Source organism: Melanostigma gelatinosum, assembly GCF_949748355.1.
Source record: "Melanostigma gelatinosum genome assembly, chromosome: 1".
In the NCBI taxonomy this organism is placed as follows: domain Eukaryota; kingdom Metazoa; phylum Chordata; class Actinopteri; order Perciformes; family Zoarcidae; genus Melanostigma; species Melanostigma gelatinosum.
Genome location: NC_136634.1, coordinates 6,988,744 through 7,002,712, shown reverse-complemented (window position 1 = coordinate 7,002,712; position 13,969 = coordinate 6,988,744). Strand labels below are relative to the sequence as shown.

The window sequence follows — 13,969 nt, the reverse complement described above, 5'->3', positions numbered from 1 at the left end:
ATCTCCTGGCGCACATAACTCAGCGAGGGGTACGACTCCTCTCAAAAGCTAGAAGTGAGAAATGTATACATTTGTAAGTGCTAATACTAAGCGGCGCAAAATGTCGGGCCAGCACCAGACAGATGGTTCTGAGAGAGGCAGAAGATCAGAGAGAAGCTGCCTGCCACCTCTCTGTCCCCATTCCTCTATTTCTCTGAGAGAAGGCACCATAACCGCTCTGCATGGCACCGAGGAGTTACTGTACAAAAGCAGCCTTAATTCCCCTGTTGGTGGAAGCAAGGGTATCACAGTAGCTCATCAATGAGGATATTTAAACTCTAGATCTCAAAAGCCTATATAACCATGGATGAAATACTATTGGGAGGCTTTTTGGGGTGTTGAAGGACAAGTTGAGACAACAGATAAACAAAACAAAACAACAAAGACGCATAGAAGTTTTGGAGAAAGAGGAGCAGAACAGCCGCTCTCCGATTTGTAGCAAAGGGACTAATGACATGGAAATTCTTCACATGCAACTGGTTTAAAGGCACAATTAGCCTTGCCCTGTGTGTCCTTCATTAAGCACTGCCAGTGCAGATTGATTGATAAAATCAAAGGCTAAGTGAGCTCAATTTATGAAGCCAGAATTCCCTGGAGCAAAAGTTATACTGTGTGAACAAAAGGACTGACTGACTCACTCTCTGTGTGTGTGTGTGTGTGTGTGTGTGTGTGTGTGTGTGTGTGTGTGTGTGTGTGTGTGTGTGTGTGTGTGTGTGTGTGTGTGTGTGTGTGTGTGTGTGTGTGTGTGTGTGTGTGCACGTGCGTGTGTGTGTGTGTGTGTGTGTGAGGGATTTCATGTCTTTATTTGGCATACATCTGTTTTACACTTGGCTTGCTATGACACCTCATAGGAGACCAGGGTCAAATAAAGTGCAGGAGAGCTTAACAGCACCCACCAGGGGAGACAGAGCTACTCAGCAACTAAAACACAGAGACACACAAATGGATTCCCACTCAGATGGACAAGAAACCACACTGATAGACTCAAGTTCTAAGTTTCAGCCATCCTTTAAAATACACCAATTGGCTCAGACATATCTACAATAGTCGTCTCTGCTTCTGTCTTTCACTGTCTCTTTCTATCTGAAACTCACAATTGGTTCACCCACAGAACAAAGAACTCAATAAGGGGCGAAAGCGCCACGGCAGGACTGCTACCATGCAGAAAATATGTTGCTGGGCCGGGTGGAAAGAGAGGAAGGTGGCACAGAATGTGCCGATCGATTAAGATTCTTATTGTTTGGACGAGAGATAAAGCCCTCTTTGTCTGCCCATGCTTTTCTGACCTTTATCGGGGCCGTCGAAGAAGGCAAAACGCTGCCAGGCCAAAAAGGAAATGGAGTGTCTGTTTTGCACTTAACACACTGCACACATATTGCAATGCTGGCATGGTGTGGCGGCCACAGACTGTCTGCTGACATCGGCGCTACCCGCCCTGCCCGACCTTGGTACCACTGCGCCAATGTGCCAACGAGGGCTGCATAACACCATGTCCTCGCCTAAAAAGAAACACTCTCCCTAAGACAAGGCTGGAAAACAAACGGGCTCGAGACACCGAGTTCATTAACAGATGAGCGGCGGGAGGTGAGAAAAGAGCGAGAGAGAGAGAGAGAGAGCGAAGGGAATAAACGAGGAAATGACAACGGACAGAAGATATGGGGAGAGGTTGGCAGCCGTCCATGAAAAAGACAGCTGGCGGCGACATCCTTCACAAACCTGGCGACGCAAGCGGCATGATGGAAGCAACCCCCAGAGACGTGGAGAGGGAGCAGGAGCGAGATGAGGTTTGGAGGGGGGGGGGGGTTGTGGAGGTAGATAACGTGGCTTTCGTCTCCAGATTCCTGTGCTAATTAACACAGTTCCACATACAAGGCCCCCTGCCTGCCTCGCAGCCTGGCCCCGGACTCTTTGGTGCCGACACGGAGGGACAGAGAGCGACGGGAAAATGTGTATGTGGGGTGTATGTGGGAGTGAGTGTTTGTGAGGAAGGACCGGGGGAGTGAGAGGAATGAAAAGGGATGAAAGGTTAGGCAAGGTCTGGCGGTGATGGCCTTGTCTGAAGGTGAGTCAGCTCCCCCGCCAGCCTGCAGCCGGGTTCATCTGGTGGAAAGAATACAAGAGAGAGGGGGAGGGGGGTATGTGAAGACGATTGAGTCGCAGCGCACGGATGCTGATCAACAGCCGAGCCGCTCACCGGCCATCTCACTCTGTTTCGACCACCTTATCCTGAAGGAGAGCGAGAGAGACAGAGAGAGAGAGAAGTGAAGAGGCCAATGAGCCGGCACCGGTCCAGTCACAACACCACAGACACAAATCCTGGTTCTGTACCATTAGCTCCAGGCTGTCATAAATCAGACAAAGCCAGCCAGCAGGACGGAGGGAGAAGGCCAAACAGAGAAGTCAAAAAGCCACAGCCACACAGCACTGATCAGACAGCAAGGGGGGAACAAATAGCAACCTTTGGACAGAGAAAGCATCTATAACACCACAGGCTCCACACAGATAATGGAAGAGTGCGGCGGTGTATCGACTCTGTGCTTTTTGAGTTCTGACCGAAGTGTGACCGTGGCCTTGAACGCTTGGCTATTTATTTAATGATCAGATATTTGCTCCTCTCAATCAGGAAACATTGATGCCCGAATAAATGTTAAACGCAGGGAGATGAAAGTGAAAATGAGGCCAGAGAGACAAAGTGCAACCTCTTATTGGTGCTTGTGTTAAAAACATAAAAACACTGACGCATTGAGAAGTTTGGTTCTTTTGTGAAAGGGTTGAAAAACAAAAAAAGGGGTTTATATTTATCAAAGTATGGTATCGGCACAGACACTCAGTATTGTACCGTCACATGTCACAAAAAAAATGTACCGGCTTTAGCACGGAGTAATGCATTTGTAATTGTAGCCCAGAGCCTGCATTAACATACACATGATCCAGTTCATCCCACTGCGAGTGGACTGGATATTTAGTCATTAGGATTTTGTCAATGTAAATTGTGATGCTCAATTTGAACATGAGGGTTAGCATTTCCATTTGGTAATGCCATTACTGGAGCAAAAGCTTCATTCGCATTACTGCGTGTAATAACCTCGACGAGGGACTTCCTAACCCAGATTTCAACCACACCCAACGCAGGCACGCTGCTTTGGCATGCGCCCAACTGGCAGATAAACAAGGCATCTGCCTCCCTGCTCTGAGAGTTGTACATATATATTGTGTGAGCCACTGGAGAGAAGACAGTTGCTGTTTGTTAGTGTGTGTGCGGAAATATTTGATTCCATGTTTGTAGGCTGCTCCAGATTGGCACAAACGAAGTTCTAGTGAGCGCGTGCCAATCCTACCACACAGCGGTGCACCATGGGGGGCTGAACACTTCTACACAGTGATCCGATTTATTTCATCTCCGCACGGCACACATTTTGCATTGCTAGGAGCGTAAAGAGAGGAAGTAGAGGTTTGAAGTGGGAATAACTGAGAAAGGGAAGAAGCGGAAGGATGGGCCAGGGTTGTGGAATCTTAGAATTTCCCGTATGTTGCGTTTGAGTTTCTGCCCATACTCTATGCTAATAGACGCTTGTTCTGCATTCTAACAAGCATTTGGTGGCAAGGCTCTGAGTGGGGAGCAGCGGAGGTTGAGTGCAGAGCATCAGCAATGTAAGGGGGGAGGTGGGGGTGTGTGTCGCCTTGTGTCTCTGGAGATAGTGGGAATAATGGAAAAACTCAGCTGGGACTTCAAAGAAAACGGCTGGTCATTTCCTGTGGTGATGGCAGATACAGGCCTAGATGTTCAGGCAACAAGCGTGCACACACTTAGTCACACATTCCTGCCAGCAATAAAGCTGGCCGATGAACACCACTTCCTTTGATGGTACAGCGGAGCCAAGAAGAAGGAGAAACGCGTCTTTGGACGTGGAATAGATTTGAAAAGCTTTTGTGTGTTGCTGGCGGAAGCATCTAAGTGCTTTAACCACGGCCTCGGGGTCAACACTTATGCAATGTGGGTGAAATGCCAGAAACCAGCTGGTGACGTTAACCATTTCTTGACACTTCGATTTTTACAAAGACTTCCAATTTTACAGCAGCAGCAACATGTGACCAAAAAAGCAACACAACAAATAGCTGTCAGAGGGCAATCAGACATGTAAATACATGTAGTACTTTTGTTGACATATAGTATAATCAATAAGTGTTCCAGTTATCTGGTTTTGTGCTTGGTGGCTCACTGGGATACTTGAATAGAGCAGAGCTATCATTAATATTGTTTGTTACAATGGCCCTTTTTTCTGCTATGACTAGTCAAAACATCCATCTTGAAGAAAGACTACTACTTGTTTGACGTCTCAATTCATTCTATGAATTGATCCATTGACGGGATTTCCTGAAAAAATAAGCCACTCCTCTGCCTTTGGAGTTTGCGGCAACGTCTAACTTTAACTTTCTCTCTGGCTATAAATCATACTCGAGTCAGGTATCCGTCCCTCCCTTGTATAATGGCCTCAGTGTTCCCTTGATGCATTACAGAATAATTGGTTGGAATGGCAAGTCCAGTTTTTTCTTTGTAAATTTCAGAAAATATAATACAACACAGTCCTCTTCTTGTTAATTTTGAACCACCCTTCCTCTGAGGTTTCAGATCACGATTTTCACTTCTAAAAGATCATTATCACTAAAAAGTATGAAGGAAACATGTTAGGAAATGCTGATGGAGATACGTGTGTTGCTCATCCCTGGGTCAATACAGGCAGACGTGTACAAACATGTAGAGGCATCACAATCTGAGTGCTAATCTATGTGTGTGTGTGTGTGTGTAGGGAGGAGGAGGGTCGCGCTGACATAAACAAGCCTGCAGTGGCCATTTCTGGCTGATCCCGTTTCTTATCATATCATCTGCTTCTGTTATGACAGCCAGACTGCGCTGCAGGAGTTTTGTTATTCTATGCGTGTGTGTGTGTGTGTGTGTGTGTGTGTGTGTGTGCGTGTGTGTGTGTGTGTGTGTGCGTGTGCCCCCAGAAGCACGCTCACGTATGTCTGTGTCCAAGTCACCACGAGCATGCATGAGACAAGAGTGAACAAAAACACACATCTGGTTCCATTCAGGATGCCTGGAATTCTTTGCCTGCGTGGTTCAGATTACTTCCCGAGCCCCCATGCCGGCTGCGCAGGAGAGCAGATAAACTATGCCGCTCAACACAATGTCTCGCCTATTCAACACTGGAAGGGTGTAGCTTTGACAAGGACGAGAGGTGAAGCCGAGTTTACAGGCGAGCTGTGGGTGTAGACGAGCCTCGAGCTAGGTAGGCTAATTTATTGCTTCTCAACCACTGCAGACCCTTTATATCCTCACTGTATGTCTAGCTGGAGTGGGTCCTAAGGGAAGGGCACGTTAAAGGTTCTGCCAGCTAGCACCTTAATTTGATCCGTACCCCTTCCGTTGATATCCACTGGGAAAAGCCCCAGCAGTTGAAGGCCAGCTCTGTAGAGATCCAGACCAGAGATACCAAGATATAAGGTCACGTGACTTGAGAGCATCGGTTCAGGCCGTAGTGAAGCATAAGCAGAGCTAAACCACGAGAGGAGAGCAGGAGCACTGATATACATTCCTCTGGTCACAATCCAACTAACATAAAACATGTTTATTGTTTTGCTGCGAGAGACCCTATGCGCAGCAATAAAGAACGAGATTATGTCTAAATCAAAAAATGAACCCTTACACACCATGGTATCTGCTCGTTCCACACAACAATTGAGCAATTATTCTTGAACGTCACCTTTCCTTTACATTTCACAGAATGCTTTCCTTCCAATTCCCCCACCCCATTCTCTTATCTCCCAGGTTTGACTGAATGATGTCTTCAGCCAAAATCACCTCGTCTACTCCGGTTCCCCAGGAGATGGAGTGCCAGTGTTGTAGACGATTCAATCAGTGAGAAGTGAAAGAGCAGATCACAGACAATACGCTGCGGCCCCATTACCCCCAGTCCTCAGTTACCGCTAGTGACGCTTAGCTCGGGCCCCCACCTAATGGGCCATAATATCATTTTACGCCATGTTCCAGCTCTTTATACCAGCTCTAAACATAACTCTGTCGCCAAGGCACAATAAAAACAGATATATTTCTTTATTACTCCTCGCGAAGCATATCACCGGATCCGAGCACCCCTACAAAGGAAACTAATATCTGCAGGAACCAGCTCTTTTCCTTGGCTCATTTAGGGCAGACGCACAATTGAGCTGCACTCTGCCGGCCTCACCTCCCCATGCCGTTCACTCAGAGTCTAATGGATGTTTTATTATAATCAAATGAATACAATGTCTTTACTATTAATAACCTATTGAAAAAGCCATTTTCTCTGCCTAGCAATATGTTTAAATGTCCATCACGCCTCAAGCAACGAGGTGCCACATGTTTAATTCAGAGCAGATGCAATTTGCGTGTTGTGTGCTACAGTATGGGTGAAAACAGCAACTCGCCTGCCTTTTACTCACCCTCACGTCCCCAGGCTGCCCCCTTCAAATCACCCGATAATCACACTTTCTTGCATAAAGTCATGAGAGTCTCCGGCAGGTTCATTACTTTGCATGGATTCCGGGAGGAGGAGATGTCACCTGGGTACTCTGCTTTTGAGGCCATTAGCTTGCTTCATCTCAAGGGGCAAATGCTGTGCTTGGAAGTCTTGAGCCAGAAGAGCAGAATTTCACTTCAGCGAAGGCGAGTAAATATCTGCAACTAGGACTCATCCCCTACACGGTATACGGTGTCATTGTCCTCTACCCTATATATCAGGGGTCTCCAACTGGCGGGCCGCGGTCCGGATCCGGACCCAGACGCAGTTGCATCCGGACCCAGGACCTAAAATCGATAGTTTGGAATCATACATAATAGGCAGCGAGTTTAAACTTTAACCGGCGCCTCTTATTCAGCCGTTACGGTACTTGTTCAGCGGTGCAGGAAAACACCGACCAATGCGTTGTAAATCACATCATGTGATGTAGCTCAGCCAATCAAATATGAGTATTCTGATACGTTTCCTGACTCCAGCGAGGTTTACACACACACACACACACACACCGTGACAGACGGGGAGAGACGAGGAAATAGAAACAAGAGCAGGAAAATTGCGCTGATCAGAGAAGTTATCTCACATGACCTTCTCCAAAAAGAGAAACGTGTTCAGAGAGAACAGAATTTATGAGCATGAATGAACAGACTCTTCTATGTTAATTCTTCCTGCAGGCAGTTAAATACAGTGTGTCTCATATGTTCAGAAACCGTAACTATTGATAAAAGCGGCAAATGAAGCGCACTACGAGGCAAAGCACAACTCTTTTGAGCCAACGAGCAAACGTACCCACTCACATCTGAAATGAAGACAGAAAATAAACCTAAGATCATAAAATGATCAGAATCCTAACATGTTAATTCACTTCACAACAATGATGTTAACAGAGAGGATAGAGCTGAAACAATCTGTTTAATAACCACAGATCCATGCTCACTGATTTATCTTTTTAGATGACAAAAATATAATTGTGGCTTTTTTATTGACATCACTTCACACCTGAATGAACTGAATTTAAAGCTGCAGGACAATTCTATGAAATACATTTTTCTAAAATGAATTACTTTATTTTAAGATGCACATTATTCAAAAGCTTTCTGTTATGTCAGTTATTATTTAATGCAGCCGTTATTTTACTTTACTTAAATTTGAAAACTGAGAATAATAATTTGTTAAAATACAATTGATGTGCACTCTTTATTTGAATTGGCAGTTGACTACACAGAGATGTTGTTCCTACTAGACCTCTTGAATGAAAAAATATATTATATATATATATATAATTTTTGTGTGCGTGCGTGCGTGCGTGCCAAGGCGGAGCAGAAGGGGAGTTGGGAAATCCAATCTCTCACACAGAGGAGCAGAGACAGGCGGGCAGATATGCTCCGGGCCCAGAATAACCCAGGCGGTATCCATGAATGAAATGACAGGATTACAGGGGAATTAGAAAACCTGCTGAGATAGTTGATAATGCCGTTCATGGTTGGGCGTCACACCGCTTGCAGGGGAAAAGTCCAACTGTTTAACTTGTGGAAAAATATGGACAAGCTTAGTCACCAAGCAGAAAATTAAAGGCCACGGGGTCTCGCTCTACGTTTACGTTTGTGTTAGCTTGACAGACATTAACTCAAATACTTAAGGATTTATGTCAGCTGCATTATTGTGGATGAACCTCTTAAAAATGGGGACAGCAAACATAAGCTCCCCTATCCTGGTTAAGAATGGGATTATTGTTGTGTCAACAACCCCCATAGATAATAGTAATTACTGCCCTTACTGCACCGCCATCAGGCTGCAACTTTGCTAGCTGACAGCTTGGTCCTAATTACCAAGAACCACCAATTACTGGCTCCATTTCATTATTTATAATACTCAGCACACCCAAATAAAAGAGACTTCAGTGACTCTGAGCAGTCACATCTCTGGCAGCTGCACAGGAGCATCCGGAGGACCTGCTGAATCATTGTTTCTTTCCTGACAATATAATAGTCAGCATGCAAACACAATATTGCTATTGTCGAGACAAATGAGTAAAAATAGGAAAATGTCGGCAATAGGGGGCTGCCTCTACTTCCTCTTTGCCAGCCACAGGAAGTAATTTAGCTTGAAAAGGAAGTGCGTTATCATCTCTTCTCTTCCCACTTACTCCTGCTCGTTTATCTGCCAACAGAGCTGCAGAATCGATTATTAAAAAGAAATCAGCCCTGGAGCCTTTAACTACTAAAACAGTTTGCATGTTGTATCTATGTTCCTATTTCATTCATTCCACTGTGAGATCTGTTAGAATAATTGACTTGTCTGCTGACATGTAAAAGATGCCTCCAAAAATAAAAAACAACAACATAAAACACTTTTTTTTAATATATATATATATCTGGCGAACGTATTCAACCATTCGCACACACACACACCGACTTTCGCGGATGTTTCTCATCACCCTCTGCTGCCAAGCGTCGTCCAGTGATGGCTGAGAGGAGGGGAGAGGGTGTGATATTCTGCTATCCCTGCTCCAGTGAATTCTGCAGGAACTTGGCAGATCATTGTGGAGATTTGTATGTCTGCGGATTTGATATGAAACCGTTTGAGAGGCTCGTCTGGAGTCTGTCTCTCTACGTGCCTCCCCTTAAAGTGGGCCGGACTGTTTAGCTTATGTTCCCGTAAAGCCTGACGGCCACATTTCTCAGCCCCCCCAAGGGTGCAGATGGGCGATTAACTTGGCAGACAGGTCTTATACCATCATCTGAAAGATAACCAATGCAATACTTTGCTGCTCCAAAAAACTATGCCTCCGAGTAAACAACAGCCCATAATCTTCAAATAGAGGAACCACAGAAAAAGCACCTGCATCGTCTTTACAGATTTCTGCAATCATACACCTTGTTGATTAACAAAAGACTATTTCTCTATTGATAACAAAACCTGCTCAAACAGCAGCTCATGCTCAGCAAGCTGCAAAGCATGTAAGGCTTTTAAAGGACAAGCCGTCTCAAAAAATGATTAAGTATGTACAAAAGGAATCTACCGTAACGATCCAAAGCGCTTAGCATTTAGAAGACAGTTGCGCAGAGCAGGCTTTGTTTGCAGGGGCTGGAGTGGAGCAGTATATGTGACCCGGAGGCCGGATCTGTTCCAACTGTGCCCTGGCAAGAAAACGTTCAGCCCAGTCAGCCTCGACAGCTTGGATATTCACAGGGGGCGATGGAAAACTGGAGGGCTGCACTTCCACGTTGGAGATGGGGGAGCTTGGAGGAGGTGGGGTGATGAGTCAGGAACAAGGTGTTTTGTATTATTTTGGTCCCGCACGGACATGGCATTTGATAAACGTAGGCAGGTGATGAGGGCCCCGTGTCTGTGTTGGCCTGCAGTGATTTAGGTTTATCATCTGGCAGGTACGTCTGGAGGGGGCTAGCAGCATTTTTAGTTTAGAGTACTGCAATACCTTGGTTTGGTGATCAGACATTTATAAAGCCTGGAATTTAATTCTACATTTATCACCGCAGAGATAAGAGAAATTACTCTACGGTTAACGAGAAAATAAATAAATATACCATTTTTCAACCTTATCATAGCAATGAGCTTTAGATTGCATAACATATTGTCATTCGAGAAGTCATTGGGACAATTTCAGTTTCCAAAGATCAAACATCGAAGTAAGGATCATCACTTTGATTCAGTTTGACAAATGAATTATTCACTCTTATCTCTGGAGATGCAAAGTTAAATTCTGACGAATTTTAAAGAAGGACTTTTGATGTTGGACAGCTGTCTTCTCCTCACTTGATTAACCTGAACCAAATTCAAAAAGTTATAGTATCGCAGTCAGTAATACTCGAAACAAATGTGGAGCCTTTTTCAAAAAGAATATTTTGTAATGGCTTCCTCTTTGAAATATTATGTGTCAAAAGGTATAACTATCCATTAAATGGTCTTGTTTACCGATGTTTTGCTATTTCCTTCAAGGAAACACGTTTAAAAAGGTAAACTAAATGAGCATCTCCAACACAAATAAGAATGTGGAGCTGCAAGGTTGACTGCATTGATTAATGTTCAAAGTATCTAAAAGTAACACGGCAGACAAAAAGGTCAGAGTTGCGAAAACAGCTGCAAAAAACAAACAAAAACAAGACATTTGTTTGCTCTTGTGCATTCAAATTCATTCGTCCCCGAGAACCGCTTCGCACCGGGGTTGTGCCAAGGCAAAGCCTCATGGGAGAAATGACTGACACCTCCTAATCCTCAAGGACACCAAAAAGCATGTCATTACCATGACATTTACACTATCTTCTGGGATGTGAGATGAAGCGTGGGAACAATAAAGGGACAAAAACAGTGAACAAAACTCTAAAAATAGGACGAGTGAATATTTAATGTGCTGTCTTTTCAGTCGCAAGTGTAGCTTGAGTCTCCACCCAACTTCTACGAATTCAGCACAGCTAGGACAACCAGATGGGGTAGCCTACATTTCAAATAAGCCATATTTGGCGTTTCTTTAACACCAGCGGGCAGGCTGGCAGGCATACTGGAGGAAATGTGATGGAAAGTGGAGCGCAAGAGTTATGACCTAAGCAAGCGGCTGATTATGGAGAAGATGAGTGAGAAAATAAGTCGCCTGTCAAGCTAAACCCTTCACAGATGGACGAGTGAAGCACACCAAGTAAACCAGCAAGTCCTGAGGCTTTGTGGCAGCTTTGGGTTTTAAAGTACACCCCAGAAACCGTTTAGGAGGAAATGATGAACAGTGAATGAACCCAAACACAGTATATCTTGTGCAATTACATGTTAATATTCCTCATCTTTTCATTCACCTCATTGACCGAGTGAATCATGGTTAAACATGGCCGTTTTCCAACTCGTCAGTGAAGTATGAGCAGAAGAAGCTTTTACAGCTGTCTATATAAAACGATTATATTCGCAGTTAATTGCAGGGGATCTTCATTTAATGAGCATCGGAGCAAATTTAATTACTTGCAGCCCTTAATAAACAAGCACAGGAACCTACTGATGTGCAAATGAAGTTTTGACAGAATATAACTTATAGGACTTGACTTATAATTGGACCATTGTCCTGACACACAAAACACACAGTGTTGACCATTTACTGGCCAGCAATGTTCCATTTCTATGAGCGCAATCACAAAAAAAATAGTGTTTTCATTAGTGTAATATGGTACTTGGGGGCTGACCCTTGCCTGTGTGTCTCCCCGGTGGGATGGTTAGCTATTGCCCCACTCCCTTCCCTCTGCTCACCCTATCTGCTCAGTCCGTTCACCAGAGCTCACTATCGCCCTGCTACCTCTACTCTCGTACTGACAGCCAAACAATGGGAGCCAGGACTGCCCTAACGAGTAGAAAGTGGAGGCTCTATTAATTAGAGGCACTCCCACCCCTCCATCGCCTCCAACTCCTCCAGTTAACGCAGAGCAGTGTGGTACAGCTTGGCCGGGCTGGGACTGTTCGGCTCATAGTGAGAGAAATAGGGGCTGGAAGTTGTTGGGGGTTTTTTTTCTGGCAGTTGGCCAATGGGGGACCGTAGTAATTGCCCGGATCCCACAGTGGCAAGTGACGAGAAAGAGTGCGAGGGAGGTAGAAGCCTAGATAAGTGAGAAAATGCTAACAGCGACTGTGGTCTAGTCTAGCAAAAATAAAATACAGTTTGGGAAGGAAGAGACATATAGAAGTTTTGAAAAATGAGGCACAAAAGATAAATGTTTCGAAAAGGAAACACAGGATGACATGTGGGACAAGTGATTCAGAGAAAAGTCAGAGCCGGAGGACTCTTCGTTGGGTGAAAATAATACAAGTAGAAAGAAAACTGGACAAAGTATTGGGAGTGTAAAGGAAAATAGAATGACCTCGGGTGCTACTCACTAGGGAGTCGCAGACAGGGGTGCAGTGAACGTCTTGGCTGTTGGAGTGGAACAGAGCAGGGTGCAGCGGCGGCTGCACAGTGGGCCGTCGCTGGACACTTCAATCACAGGCAGCCGGAGCCCTGGGCAAACTTGGCCAATTAGCCACACACTGCTGCTGACCCCCAGCTTCATTAAGGGCCCGGGCTCTGGATGAGGGGAGAGGGGGAGGAGAGGATTAGGGAGAGAGAGAGAGAGAGAGAAAGAGTGAGTGAAAAGCATCAGCACTGGCCAGGTTTGAGAAGACACACAAGCTCAAGGTTACAGGTAAACACAATCAACTGTGAGAGCACCCCATAACACACATGTACACGCACGGTGTATTACACCCCCCACCTCTCTGGTAGTGGTGGTGGTGAGGGGGTTAGAACCATGAAGGCCAGAGGGCGTAGCGACCCCCTTCTCTCCCACACCGCTGCACTGACAGCAACAGGTGTGGTGGCCGGCAGACATGCAATTACCAGGCTGAAAAGAGGCAGATCAGAGGGAAGACCAGAGCTAGCGGGTTAGAGAAGTGGGAGGAGAGGCGAGAGACGAGGAAGAAGCGGCAAAGATACAGACGACTGACAGTCCCCGGAGAGGAGACGGAGAGAGCGAGAGAGACAAGGAGAGAGATTTCCAGTCCGCTCTTTTCATCGCAAATCATTCGCCGGCAAAAAAAAAAAAAAAAGCAGATCAAAAGCCAACACATACAGTAGCTATGACACACCTGTTGTTCTGCAGTAGAAATACCAACGTACACGCTTTGGTGGTCTGGAGAGACCTCACGTACACGTGTGCACAACAATGAGACAAAGGAGAGGGAAAACTGACAGCAGCCTATTTCAATTCAGATTGGGTGGGGCTGATTGGGTGCTTTGGGACAGGTTGCGCTCAATGAGCCCTGACAGAAAGACAGTTTGGTGTCTGCGTGTGTGTGTTTGTCTGCATTACAAGTGTGCATATCCACCTGGGAGCTCTGCTTGCGTCAACCTTGTGATGGAAACCAGGGTGGGGGTAGTAGCAGCTTCATACTCCCTTTCCATCATTCTCCCTGCTCTCCGATTACGGGCCTTCGATCAGGCTAAAGTAATGTTTGCGCGCTTTGCCGCCAGAGTAGCAATAAGTGCTGTCAGAAACCTTGCATGCTCGGGTGGAGAGGAGATACTGGCCCTTTATTTAAAACAAGTCGAGGATAAAAGATCAATGGCCCAATTCAGGCCATGAATTGGAGGGAAAAGTTCACAAACATAGTGGGAGATTATGAGAGGGAGATGCATGTGTGGACGGGGAGAACGGAGAGCGAGGGGGCATCTAGCTCATCTGTGTGCTAGTGGCTTATTGATCGGTGGAGACACGCAGCTCCCAGCCATTCATCACAGGCCACTCAGGCCCTTAGATAACTCCTATGATAGTGCCCTGCTACTGAGCAGCTGCAACTGGTCCAATCCATTATCCTTCAAAGTAAGGCCCCTAGCCTGGGAACAG

The 13,969-nt window shown here is 45.7% G+C and overlaps 1 protein-coding gene across 2 annotated transcripts in view; it reads right to left on the bottom strand.

The window, feature by feature from the left end:
* The window catches only part of plxnb2b (plexin b2b), a 92,137-nt gene extending 79,512 nt beyond the window's left edge, over nucleotides 1-12,625 (bottom strand). The window contains exon 1 of one of the 2 annotated variants that reach the window (XM_079275261.1): nucleotides 12,449-12,625. The gene's annotated coding sequence lies outside the window, so the exon portion shown is untranslated. The remainder of the gene's footprint in view (nucleotides 1-12,448) is intronic. The other variant, XM_079275262.1, reaches the window with a different exon arrangement.
* Between the last annotated feature and the right edge of the window lie 1,344 nt (nucleotides 12,626-13,969).